This window comes from Mastomys coucha, unplaced genomic scaffold (genome assembly GCF_008632895.1).
Source record: "Mastomys coucha isolate ucsf_1 unplaced genomic scaffold, UCSF_Mcou_1 pScaffold17, whole genome shotgun sequence".
Classification (NCBI taxonomy): Eukaryota; Metazoa; Chordata; class Mammalia; order Rodentia; family Muridae; genus Mastomys; species Mastomys coucha.
Window position 1 is genome coordinate 13715926 of NW_022196899.1, and position 13767 is coordinate 13729692.

Consider the following 13767-nt stretch of genomic DNA (forward strand, 5'->3'; position numbering starts at 1 on the left):
CCTATTGTCTGGATGATGGATGTCTGCTGGGATACAGCATCCTCCCTCCTATTGTCTGGATGTTGGATGTCTGCTTGGATACAGCATCCTCCCTCCTATTGTCTGGACGTTGAGTTTCATTTTCTCAATATTTATTTAATCAGCAGATTTGGGGCTTGGCGAAGAGTACTTATTGGTCCTTCTTAATGAATATTTTCACTCTGGGGATGGAATTGTAACAGTTTCTTAGATTAAAAAGTGATCTGCTTGGGTATTAATTCACTAATGAGGAATATTGTTTTAGAAGCAAGCTCTTAAGGATAACCTAAGTTTATAAGCAGCACACCAAAGATACCAGACAATGAGAAACACATTGTCTATACACTGATTAATTTATTAGCATAACTTCACATTAAGAACCTGAGGCTTTGAGGGGATAAAAAGATGGTTAACTTGGGAAAAATTCAGGCCTTCCAGCCTGAGTCTGATTTCCTGAGCCTATGTGGTTGTAAGAACCATGTCCTCTGACCCTGCACATGAGCCGTGGAGCCATGCTTCCTCCCTCCTTCTCTCTCTCCTCTCCTCCCTGCTTCCCTTCCCTCTCTCCCTCACTTCCTCTTTCCTTCCCTGCGTCCTCTTTTCTTCCTCTCTTCCTTTCTCTCCCCTCCTCTCCCTTTCTCTACTCTTCTATACAATAAACAAAATATAATAAAAAGTTGAAATGAAATCTGAAAGTGTTGGCATTAAAAGTGCATTTATTTTGCATTAAAATATGACTGTGTATTCAGAGTCTCTAAAGGAAAACAGCCAATGGAGTGGATATATGGTTTGGTTATTCCAACACGAGCTGTCTTCTGAGAAAAAGTCCAAGAATCAAATATTTGTTCAGTCCAGGAGGCTGGATGTCTCAGCTGGTCTTCAGTCTGTGTCAGATCCTGAGGAAATGGGCTGTAATGCTTTGAGGGAGTGTCTCAGCAGCCGGAATAGGAGCTGGCTAGTGAGAATGAGAGCAAGCAGGCAGAAAGCAAAAGCTTCTTTCTTCCGAGTTCTTTATCTAGGCTGCCACGAGTTAAGCCCCTCATTTAGGGTGGATCTTCCCACCCCAGATGACCCAATCAAGAAAAATCCACGACAGATGTGCTCAGCTACCGGAGTTCTTAGTTAATTCCAAATGCAGTCAACTTGACAAGAATAGCCGTCGCAATGTCATTCGTATATCAAAATACATCTTCAGTGTATTAGCTAATAGATGGAGTGTTTGCTATCTGACACTGACATTTTGAACAGATTTAACTGAATACTCCCAAGACAATGTAAGACAAGGTCCTAGCACGGTATCGGTCTCTTTCCTTCACACTAAGCACAGGAAGAGCAGGAAACTTGACCCCATCAAGCTAGTATGTGCCTCGGACCGGGATTTCATGCGGGGTCCCTTGTTCCACGGGACTAGGGGTTCTGGCCAGGTGGGCACGGGATTTGGCTTTTGACAAACAGACTAGACACGAGTGATGTAAGATCTGAGTGTATTTCTTTAAAAATGACATGAGGCTTTTACAATCATTGCAAAAGAGAAATGAAAAATCTGGCAGCTCAACAGTTGAGGTACCTCTGAGGCTATCTGAAACATACTGGGTCTAAAGCAGCAGCTATCTCCTCTGAATTGGTGCTGCGTCCCCCGGGCCCAGAATCTGAGTCCTAGCCCATCTAAGTTCTAGTGTTAGTCTTACATGTGAGTCTAAGTCTTTCTTCTCCCAGTCCTTCTGTTAGACTGAAGTCAAGTAAGCAAGCGATCCCCACACCAAGGTCAGCAGGGTCTGGTAGCTAGGTATGAAGCTGGAGGAAGAGGGGTGGAGCCCTCTCTGTTGAGGTATTCTTATGCTAATTCTCTGGTTCTTGCTGGAGGCAGGCAGAGGGGAATCCCGACCTAACATTACAAGTTAATGTCCTAGTGAGAGGGAAACCTTTCAATTACTCTCTAGTACTTAAAACATTAAACTAGGATAGTTGGAAACATTGTGTCAGCCAGGAGGCAATGCCCAATCTTAACCATTTACAAATCATTACTTGGGGTAGCTTTATGCCTAATTATGAGGCCGTGTTGATGATTGGAGAGACTAATCTGGAACACGTCTGAGTTAGGGGATACCAGCGACTGTCTGAAATCCAGGAGGCACAGAACTCCTTTTGGATCCTTATTGCCTCTTATCCTTTATCAGGATTTTATCCCCGATATTATGGATGTGACTGGAGTAGACAAGTATGTGTAACAAGTATGGATTGGAACAGGCTGGCTGACCTGGCTATGACGTTACCTGCTGTATTAAATCCTGTCTCCAGCATGCTTTTATCTACAGCTATATTAGCCCTCCTTGAAAACTAACCCCATACTCATGGCCGCTCCTCCTCAGGGTCCCCTATTTTCCTTTCAGGGTGTCTAGCATTTACCATTCTCTCCAGCTGCTCCCTGCAGCTCAGGGAGACAACTGTTTCGGATCCTCTAACTTAATTCTCTGTGTCTTCCTCAGGAGGCAGTGTGAAGATCCCCCGACCCCTTTCTCCCACTCCTTGGAGTATCGTATTATTGGGAAGTTTTTGTGACTCCTCATAGCTGGGTCTTTCTCACATTCTCTGACCAACCAAAAGCTGTGACAATCTGTGAATGAAATGGGTTGGGCTTTTTGTTTTGCTTTTTGTTTTGTGTTTAATTTCAAAAGCAATTCTGGGGCCTGCCATGGTGGTGCATGCCTCTAGTCCCAGACTCAAGAGGTAGAGGTAAGCCAGATATCTATGAGATTGAAGCCAGCCTGGTCTACATATCTCAAGGTCAACTAATACTACCTAGTGAGACACTGTCTCAAAATAGATTTTGGAGTGGTTGGTTATAAAGAAATGTGGTGTTGGCTGTATGGTTGAGTGCAGGCCTATTATAATATCCCATTCCCAGCTCCAAAAAAATAATCTCAAAAATTCTAATACACCGGTTCCTTCCACTATTTCCAAGAAGGTTTAGAGGGTGCTAAGAAAACCTATGAACATTTCCAGGCCTCAAACACACACACTTGTCAGTCATTACTCTGGACGTTTGTAAATTGGCTCATGTAATCCTTACGGTAACTGTTTGAGATCAGTACTGTAATCATTTACCATCTCACAGATGAAAAATTTGGGGATCACAGAGCCATGAATGCTAATAACAGGAAAGACATGACTTGGACTACGGTAATTGGGCTTTGAGCTTTATCTGCTAAATTACAATATTCTCTGATAGTGAATTCTATAAAGTCAGACACGACTTCTTAAAGTGAGAATGGTACTTACATTCAATACGTCCCGATTTATCCCTCCCCAACTTGAAGCGATTGCATTAGGTGTATAAATTTAACTTAATGTATCGTGTTTTATTATCCTGAGTCCATAAAATTGAGCTTAGAAACATTGCTATGACATCAAAAAGTAAGACACTTCAATACCACTAATAAAATGAGATGCAAAAATCTTTTCATGACTTTAAATGTTACCTACTCATAATAAAACTGAAATTACACCCAATTTCCCCATTGTACAAAATAAGGTACAAATTGTGAAGTTTCCATTAGTAAAAAATATATCATCCTCCTGTCAAACTTCCAAATTAGTAATCTTCTATTCGTTTCCCATAATACAAAGGAAATAGAGTTTGGCCAAGTTCTACTTTTGCTTAACATCATGCTTGCTTCACTTTAAAGAAGGAATGTGTGTGAGTCTCTGTGTGCATTAGTGTGCATGCATCTCACACTAGTGTGCATGCATCTCACAGCAACTGCTTCTCCTCCTCACCTGTGTTTACACACCAACATGATAAGCTCATCCCTCTCCACACTCCGGGTCTCTGCGCTCCATTTCTCTCTTCGGCACTCAGCTCTGTTGAGTTACTGTACATGCTATTGTTTATCCGCCTCTCCAGAACTGAGTGCTCTGTCGGATTAGGGATTGGTGGTTTCCTTTTCATTGTTCTAGAATAGCCCAGCAGCTGTCAATAAGTACATGGATAAGGTGTCCCTGAACAAAAGATTTCTGCAGTAGCCCCCTCTCCACCCCTCAGACAGACTGAGGAAGATGCAGAGGGAAGGAAACAAAGGCAAGAGCCTCACTGGGGCTCTGTGGAGCCCTGGGAACAGGACAGGGTTGGTCAGGCTAGCCATCTGCCTGCAGCACAAAGGACTCCTGTTAATCTTATGGAAGTGTGTGCAAGCTGGGGAGTTGTCATTGGGGTCTTTGGATGTCATGGTTTTACATAGAATTCAGAGTTTAGTTTGTCATAATAATATAGCTAATCCTCATTATTCACAGATTTCACATTTGTGGAGACAACAAAGTTCCTTCTCTGTTGACTTTCTCAGAGGAAAGTCTTCTATCTGCTTAGGGTCTATGGACAGACCTTGGAGTTAGTATGTAGCAGTAATAAGAGAAATGAGGTTTTGTGCAGTACATTATGCAATATGTGTATCTTCATAAGAAAAATAAAAACCTGAAGAAGTCATTAGGTCCAAAGTCATATGAGCCTCTTTAAGGAAAACTGGTAAATGGTATAAGAGGCCTTAGAGAGGAAACAATTATGTCAGATAACCATCCTCAGGCCATAGTTCCAATGTTACGGGGCCATGAGCTCAAGACTCAAGAGTCAATACCACATATTAAACAAGGTTTCCTTTGACAGAAACATTAGAAACAGTTTCTGTGTTGTAAGTTGATGAAAAGGGAACCAAGAAACTTGTTTAATCCCTGTATTTGCCCTGGAACATATGGTTCTGCTTTCAGTAAATCTCCATTTGCAGTGAGTTCATAGAACCCCCAAGAACGAGACATGGCTGACAGTTGCTGGAGTGTTTCAACCAGACTTTCCTTTTTGGCCTTTGAGGTGTAATCTCTGTGGTTCCTCATTAACGTCTGCTGGGAGATAGTACATTTACAGAAAAAGCCACCAATGCTTGACTAAACATCCTGAACAAATAAATTACCCAGCCTTTCTGGAAACAGAGTCCTGATCTGTAGAATTGCTTCCTCAACCAACAGAACCAAAAGGCTCTTGAATGTGCACACACATGTAAGGTTTACTTTTTCAAACTGAACAGTAGATTTTTTTTTTTGGTTGGGGGGCAGGTATTTATGAAGTCTTGACATACATCCTTAGAGAACCTTTGTTAACAAATTTGGGGCATTTACCACTTCAGTTTCCAAGGTAATAATGATATTCTGTTAACAAATGGAACTTTGTTACTCCAAGAGTGCCTCGGTCACTCTCTGAGGTAGCAGCAGAATCCACCACTTTTTCAAACTGAACAGTAGATTTTTTTTTTGGTTGGGGGGCAGGTATTTATGAAGTCTTGACATACATCCTTAGAGAACCTTTGTTAACAAATTTGGGGCATTTACCACTTCAGTTTCCAAGGTAATAATGATATTCCGTTAACAAATGGAACTTTGTTACTCCAAGAGTGCCTCGGTCACTCTCTGAGGTAGCAGCAGAATCCACCTGTCAATGTCCTGTTTTCTCGGGTGACACTCGTAGTTTCCCTGACCCAGGTGCCCAAAAGGAACTACTCAACAGAACTCCTAAGGACTTTCGCCTGGGGCTGTGGAGGCCTGAGATCCTGTATGCAGTTTCTCAACTCTCTTCTGTTATGTCACCATCTTTGCACACCAGCTTCACTTTCTCTATGGGATGATAACTATGGACATTTCTACTCTGTATATATGTCATGAAGTAGTTTTCAGGTATCAAAGCAAAAAAGTAACAATATCAAGGAATAAAAAGCAAATTTCTCCAATTTCTCCTCTCCACCTCTGTGGTAATTTCCAAGGGCTGCCATTAAAATATCTGAGTAGATACCTTAAAAAACAGAATTTTTTTTTTCTTATTGTTGCAGAGGCTCAGAGTCCTAGAATAAAGTGTAATAAGTTAGTGTTCTGTTTCTTTGTCTTATGGCTGGCTGTGTTCTCTGTCTCTGTCTTTGTCTCTCTCTCTCTCTCTCTGTCTCTGTCTCTGTCTCTCTCTGTCTCTCTGTGTGTGTATGTGTGTGTATGTGTGTGTGTCTTCTAGTGTCCTATAAGGCCTCATAAGTGGGCCCTATAAGTGTCTCATTCAGAATAAGGCCCACCCTAATGCCTATATTTTAACTTAAATACTTCTTTAAAGGCCTGTCCCCAAATGTCACATTACGAGGTACTGGAAGTCAAGTCTTCAATAGATGTACTTGTGGGAAGGTGACAGGATTTAGCTCATAACACATATCACTGATTTGTCAAAACTTTCAGTTTATTTTATATTTGGGCCATTTTTTTTTACAAAGCCTTTTTTACTCTTTAGAAATTCTTAAGTATCTTTGTTTTACTTTTTAAAGAAAAGGAACATATGTATCATATTTTTAGATCTCTAGTCACACAACTATTGTAAAAGTATCTGCTTTTTTCTTGGAAGAGAACTTTCTGGCACGCTCTGGCCTGTGCTCCTGAAGTTCGCTCTGATTACACTTTATCCTGCTGTAACTCATATGATAGCTAGAATTTGCCACTGTAATGAAATTCCCGAGGTAGGATCACTTTAGAGAGAGCTTGATTCAGCTCACAGTTTCCGTGGTTAAAAACCCAAAGAGCCTGGGATAGCACAACTAAAATTCTTCTCTGGGGAGACTTAACCAAGGGCTACACATCCTTCCAAGGTTCTAGTCACAAACCGGGGTGCGGTTCTGTCAAGTACTGTAGAGGAACTAATTAGTGCATTGGGCTTCATTCCAGAGGATAGATGGAGAGGTACAAGAGTGTGGGTGCTGCTTCCCCAAAGGTCACTCCTGGAAAGCCTTTACCCAGCAGGAGTTAAGGATTCCCTAGAGACCCATAGATGGAGCTCTAACACCTTGTCCCAATATGATCTAGATCATCTAGCTCTCCCCAGAGACCCCAAGGTCATGTGTAATTAAGGCAGAACTATATACAACAGGTTGGAGGAGTGAATGTTCCATTGAAAGGATGACATGAGCTCCATTTGTCTCCATTTAACTAAGGACCAGGTCTGATTTTGAAAAGATAGCCATGAGGCACCAGCTCCAGAAACAGACCATAAAATCCAGAACCAGGGTCCTATGACCTCCTCCCAAAGAGCATTCTAGGGATAACTACAAAAATGGGGGAAATATCTTATCTCAGAATGGGCCATCGGTGCTGGGTACTCTATCTCATCTTAGGGTAAACATTCATGATATAGGAATGCAGACCACTGACTACCTGTGAACCCTTAGCACCTACCAATGAAACTTTAGATTACCTATCCCTTCGAAAGAGTTCCTCCAATTCCCTTCAGAATGCCGGAATGCCTTTGTCTGGGTTTGCCATTTTGGAGAATGGTTGGCCTCCACACATTGGCTATTTCTGCAGACTCAACACTCTCTTTGTCTTTGCATACTATCTGAGTCTGGGATGTCCTTTCACTGATTGTCAGAGTCTTATTACACTGTGACTTTTCTCACCCACGCATCCTCCTGAGAGGGAACCTTAGTTGTGGTCTTAAGTGAGCAAGCTCAGCTGGGTTTCCGAAGATGGTGTCAGTTTAGCCTGAAGGATAGTCCTGTACAACATATGGTCTCTGGCTGTAGTGATTAAGTGACAGAGCCATCTTGTCTTTGTGAGATGCTTAGTTTCAGTTTTTCTGTATTGTATTAAAATACGTAGACAAAGGGCAACTTAGGTAAGAAAGAATTTATTGGACTTAAGAATTCCAGGGTACAGTCCATCACTGAGGCAGGAATTTGAGGCAGCTGGTCATGCCACGCCGACAGTCAAGAGCAGAGAGAGACAGGCCTGTTTATTCGCTCGCTTCTTTGTGCTCAGCTCAATTACGTTTTCCACATTTATGCTGTTCGGGAGAGCCTGCCTAGGGAATGACGCCATCCACAATGGGCTAAGTTTCCCCTCGCTAACAAGACAATCCTCTACAGACATGACCAGCCTGATCTAGACAATTCCTCAACTGAAGTGGTCTTTCCGGGTGACTTTAGGTTATGTCAAGTGGACAGAACTAATGAACATTATACGTAAAACAGGAAGTGAAGCAGAGACAGAGACAAGGTCCTCCAAGGACATGGTTCAAGATCCTAGTAGCTTCCTACTAGGTAAGACTCTCTTAAAGATCCACTACTATCGGCTAATATTACTTTGGGGTCCAAGACATCTGAACCCTTAAGTGGAGGAAACACCTACTAGCAGCAGCTGTCAACCCGAGACATAACATCATCCAGCTGCTGGGTTGCTTCTCTCTTTCCTTTCTTTCTTTTTTTTAAAAATTAGATATTTTCTTTACTTACATGTAAATTTATCCTTTCCCAGTTTCCCCTCCAACAAACAAACAAACAAACAAAAACAACAAGAACAAACCCCTGTTGCCTCCCCCCTCCCCATGCCTGCCACCCCACCCTCTCCCACTTACTGGCCCTGGCATTCCCCTACACTGGGGCACAGAACCTTCACAGGGCTGAGGCCCTCTCCTCCTATTGATGATCGAATTTGCAATCCTCTACTAAACACATGCTGCCAGAACAATCAGACCCACCATGTGCAGACCTTGGTTGGTGGTTGAGACCCTGGGAGCTCTGAGGGTACTAGTTAGTTCATATTATTGTTCGTCCTAAGGGGAGTGCAAATCCCTCAGCTCCATAGGTCCTTTAGGCTCCCAGCCATCCATTGAGCTGAGTACAGGGTCCCCAATGAAGGAGTCAGAGAAAGGATCTCTTTTTTTTTTTTCTTAAATACTACGTGCTCTTGTTTCTTGGATGTTTTGTTTTGCAGAAGTACTTCTGGGGCAGATGTAGAACTTTGTTGCTGGGAAAAGAGTCACTGTCCATCCGTGAGTACAATAGTTAACAATATTCTGGATCCTCTAGATGGATCCTCAGTCACCAGCCTACATCCAGTGACTGAACCAGGAAGTGATACGAAGGGCCCAACCATTTCTGCCCTACTTGGGTCTCTTCTAAAAGGCAATCCTTGCTTTGGAAATACCAAGGGTGCTGGCAGAAAGCTGTCAACCCAGCGTCAGGTACATGATGTTTTTCCTACCAGGGCCCCCTCTCCATTTCCCCATTAAAAAAAAATGTATACATTAAAAAAGTATCTCTAATTCCTTCTCAGATTCATCTCCCTGGAAAACTTATCAGTATGACATCTTCAAATAATAATTATTTTCTCTCAGAAAGATATTTAGAGATTGTATTCATTTTCTACTACTATAGTAAGACACAATGAACAATATAATTTGTAAAAGAAAGCATTTAACTTGGGGCTCACTTACAAATTCAGAGGGTTGGGCTGGTGAGATGGCTCAGCGGTTAAGAGCACCGACTGCTCTACTGAAGGTCCTGAATTCAAATCCCAGCAACCACGTGGTGGCTCACAACCATCCGTAACGAGATCTGACACCCCCTTCTGGAGTGTCTGAAGACAGCTACAGTGTACTTACATATAATACATAAACAAATTCAGAGGGTTAGTTCATGGCCATAATGGTAGAAAGAAGGTGACACAGCCACCAAGTGGGTCATGGGGGCAGGAAGGGAGGAAGAGAGGGGGTTGATGAGAGGAGAGATCCACCTGAAATGGTAAGGGCTTTTGAAACCTTAAAGTTGATGCCCAGGGACACACCTCCTGTGGACCAAACATTCAAATACATTGAACTTACGGGGGTCCTTCACATTCAAACAAGCACAGAGCCTCTTGCAAGTATGACCTTTCTGCTTTCACATGTGCTGCTAGTTTGAATGGGTAGGCAATTGTGGCTCAAAGTTGTGGCTCACAGAAAGGCCCTGCATGTCTTCTAGCATGATGTGCTGCTGCTAAGTCTAGCCACAGACCAATTCTTCCTCTTCTCCAAGGCTGCTTGCCATCTTTTGTTTTGTTGGGCCCTCGTCGGTGAAAGCCCCCGAGGGTTTTACGTTTCACCAGACTGTGTTCAGGCTTGGCTGGTTTTATCCAGTTCTCCTGGATGGTCCCTTTGCTCCCCAATGGTCTCTGCCTTATCTTCTAGAATTCGGGAGTTATGTTCTCTGGATATCTTTCCCATACTCTCAACTTTTATAATGTTTCTGCTTTCCAATGTCTGATGTACTGTGAGATATTTGCTTTCTTATCTTCACATTTGGCCTTCATCTATGACTCATATAATTTTTTTTTTTTTTTTTTGGCCTGAACAGACGTGGTTTTAAGTTTTAAGAACTCAGTTGCTCTCTAATGCTTTTGCTATCTGTGTACCGGTTTTCACTGTTACAATACCTTCTTGAATTCCTAGATGAGTGAGTGCCATACCACCTCCAGTTGGGTCTGTGTGACAAGTTCCACGGACTAAGGCGATTGACCTCAAAAGGGGCAGGCCTCCTGGAACCGGTTGTGGAACTCTTTGCTGGAGAACAATTATCGAGCCGTAGTTCTCATGGCAGTCTATCTGTTTTGTTTTCTCTTATTCCTTTTCTTATTTACATGTTCCTGGTAGCCTAGGCCAAGATCTGAAGCGAGAATAATGGGTAAGAAACCATTCCTTGAGATGGGGTCACTCACATGACCTTATCCCCGGGGAAACCAATGCTTTACTTTTTAAATCATTTACAAAACTATTATGAAAGACAGAAACTTTCCCAACAATAAAATTTCATTTGGCTACATGTGTGTCATTGGAGGTAGGTTTTGGTATATGGTAAAAAAAAAAAAAAAAAAAAAAAAAAAAAAGGCCTTAATTAGAAAGAATTAAAATAGTTTAAATTTATGCATTGAAGGTTTATAAAAAAAAAATCAGGCATTAGATGTTAAATAATAATTGACCATATGGGACTGGAGAGTTAGCTCAGCAGTTAAGAGCATTGACCACAAAGATTTATTAACCTGCTCTTGGAAATATGCCACTAGCCTTGGGGAACTGCCCCCCTGAATACATCCTTTTAGAATTGTTATATTTTGATGATTTGTATTAATAATGATGTGTTAATAACCTGTTTTCTTTGTGATTCACTGAATACATAGTTTCAGAGTCATAATGCTTGGTTGACTTTTGTGCTTTACTGTGCCAAATGGTTTTTGTTGGTATTTGTGATTGTTTTACTTGGATACAGTTTCTAAGAGTTGTAATGTTTGGTTTTCTTAATGTATAAAATCCCCTGCTTGAGATCTGCAAAATACACTCAGATTCAAACTGCCTCTGTGTTTGTTTCTGTCTGTCACTGCCAAATGCTTACCCACCTAGCTTCGAGGACCATCATTCCAGGAATCCCCATGGATCCCTGGTGGTCCTGGTCCGTGGCCGAGAAGAACCGTTAGCATTTGGAAACATACTTTTGTTCTGTTCCTCATGTTATTTTTAGTTTTCCTGGGCCCTTTGGGTAATTTGTTAATCTTGATTTCTTTTTTTTTTTAAGGTGTTGTTTCTTGACAAACGTGCCCCCCCTCCCTTTTAAGAGACAAGTGTGCATTCTCCTTTATGGCGAAGGGCTGAAGAACATGCTGTACCTGATGAGGAGCTCCTACAAATGGCCCACTGTGAGAGTGGAGTCAGGCTGGGGCTCTTCCTCGTCTTTCCACCTCTATTAGGCTCTGTTCTGCCCCAGCCCCAGCCCCAGCCCCAGCCCCAGCCCCAGCCCCAGCCCCAGCCCCATCTCCATCCCACAGGCTCTCCCAGGCAAATGTTCTGTCTTCATGAGGTGCACAATGCGGGCTTCGCCCTCCTCATTCGGAGTGTCTCTACAATCTCATTTGCTTTTGAACTCCCAAGTATTATATAAAGTCTCTGCTGATTGTGCCTCCTGTGGCTGTGGATGTGGTAACCGCTCTTTGTCTTTCTCTTCCTCCTCCTCCTCCTCCCACTCCCCCTTCTTGACATACATATCTTTAGTGTTTATATATTATACATATTATATCTGTACATATTATATATATGCATATATATATATTATTTTTTTCAAAGAGGAATGAGGGAAAGTACGTTTACATGCACGTATGCACAACCACACAATGTTCTCCTGATCTATTACAGGGGGAAAAAAAAATAGCCAGAAAAAGGGAGAATTTTGCAATCTGTCCTGAGAAAGGGAAAGGAGTGTCTTAGTGATAGACTGGGGTATCCTATCCACAAAGCTCAGGGATTTTAGGGGAGCCCTATGGCCCTAGAGAAAAAAAGAGCTGAAGGCACTGATTTCCTTGGGCTTCCCTGTGTGTGTCTGTAGCGCACATGTAATTTTGTCATAAGAGACAAAAATAAACCAAACCAGCCCCTCCTCCCAATCCCTGGTCTCCTACGCGCCCTCTTAAGTTGCTTAAGGGTGATGTTTTCTATCACAGTGCAAAGACTCTGTGACAGTGACCTGAAGATAATCACCTTGTTTCCTACCCTTGCGAAATAAGAAAATGAACAAGGAACAAGATATCGTCTCTCTGGCTTGTCTACGCACTCAAGGGGAGAAAAGCAACACAACTCCAACCTCCATAAACATATTTCTTTCCCTTTTTCTTTTTCTTTTTTAAGTCTGAGAAACACTAAACAGCTTTAAAGATACCAACCCCTTCTATGTAAAAAAACCTGTCAAACATCTTAGGAGGAAACAAGAAGAAAACCTCCCGTCATTTTCAAAATAAGTCTATGCCTGCCCACCCGCTTAAATCTTAGGCCACACTTCAGAGCGCAGCTCTCTCGTCGCCGGCATAGTGACAGCCACCTAGCTCATTTTGCCCAAACACCTGGCTTGGTGAGAAAGACCCAAGTTCGATGGGTGGATTTAACAAAACAAAATCCTCTCTAACAACCATGTGGGCCCGTTATCAGAAAATGGAGACAAGCACTTATCATTTTGCTGTCTTGACTTGCCAAAGAAATGACCCACTTAGGTAAAATATTTTTTGTGTGTGTGAACGCTTCAGAACCGTGTCAAAAACCGGACAATCTTAGTATCTCGATGAGCTTTGTGCGTGAAGAGATGATGATGGGCAGGCTCAGTCCTGAGCGACTTCCCAACAGTAATTCCACCGCAGGTGCCAAGAGCCGACCAAGGGCAAGCTGCTGGCAAAAAGTGCAGACTGGCTATTAGGGCTAAGCCGGCCCAGCACAGTCAGCGCTAAAAGCTCGAGCCAGGCAGGAGTCGAACCTACAATCTTCTGATCCGTAGTCAGACGCGTTATCCATTGCGCCACTGGCCCGTCGATGAGGGACGCTCTCGGAGCTTCCTGGATGACAGCATGGGTGAGTTGTCTACAGTGTCACCGTACACAGTGAGAAAGGACAAGGTAGGTCAGGCGGAGCCTACGCCTCCCGGGGACATCGGGCTGGGGATCCCCTCTAAGCCGCTCGGGACAGCGAGAGGCGACACGGGGTTGTGCACATGCGGTGTGTACCCGCGACCCTGCACGCCTCGAGTAAGTGCGCACGCGCAGCTCCGTCCATCGCCCCGAACTCCCTGATTTCGAGGTGTCCAGAGTCAAGGGGCCGAGGGGGGTCATCCGTGTCCCTTCGATAGCTCAGCTGGTAGAGCGGAGGACTGTAGCTGACTCCCCGATCAGGAGACATCCTTAGGTCGCTGGTTCGATTCCGGCTCGAAGGAGACCTTACTGTTTTTCCTCCAGGCCTTCTGGGATCGCCGGCCTGTCCCCAGGGTCCCCTAAGGATCCTTGGCGGTTCTGGGACTTTCTCTCCAAACTCGGGCCTGTGTTCAACCTTTTGCCGACCCCAGAGCGAGAGCGCGCTCAGAGGACGGCTTCACTCCCACGCCTGCGGTTCCCCGATCCCGG

At 43.4% G+C, this 13767-nt stretch overlaps 2 non-coding genes across 2 annotated transcripts; one reads left to right on the plus strand and one right to left on the minus strand.

The window, feature by feature from the left end:
* Positions 1-13106: 13106 nt before the first annotated feature.
* Positions 13107-13179, minus strand: Trnar-acg. Its single transcript has one exon. It is a non-coding gene; the product is annotated as a tRNA-Arg (tRNA).
* Positions 13180-13486: 307 nt separating this feature from the next.
* On the plus strand, positions 13487-13580 carry Trnay-gua. Its single transcript has 2 exons — positions 13487-13523; positions 13545-13580. It is a non-coding gene; the product is annotated as a tRNA-Tyr (tRNA).
* The last annotated feature ends 187 nt before the right edge of the window (positions 13581-13767 follow it).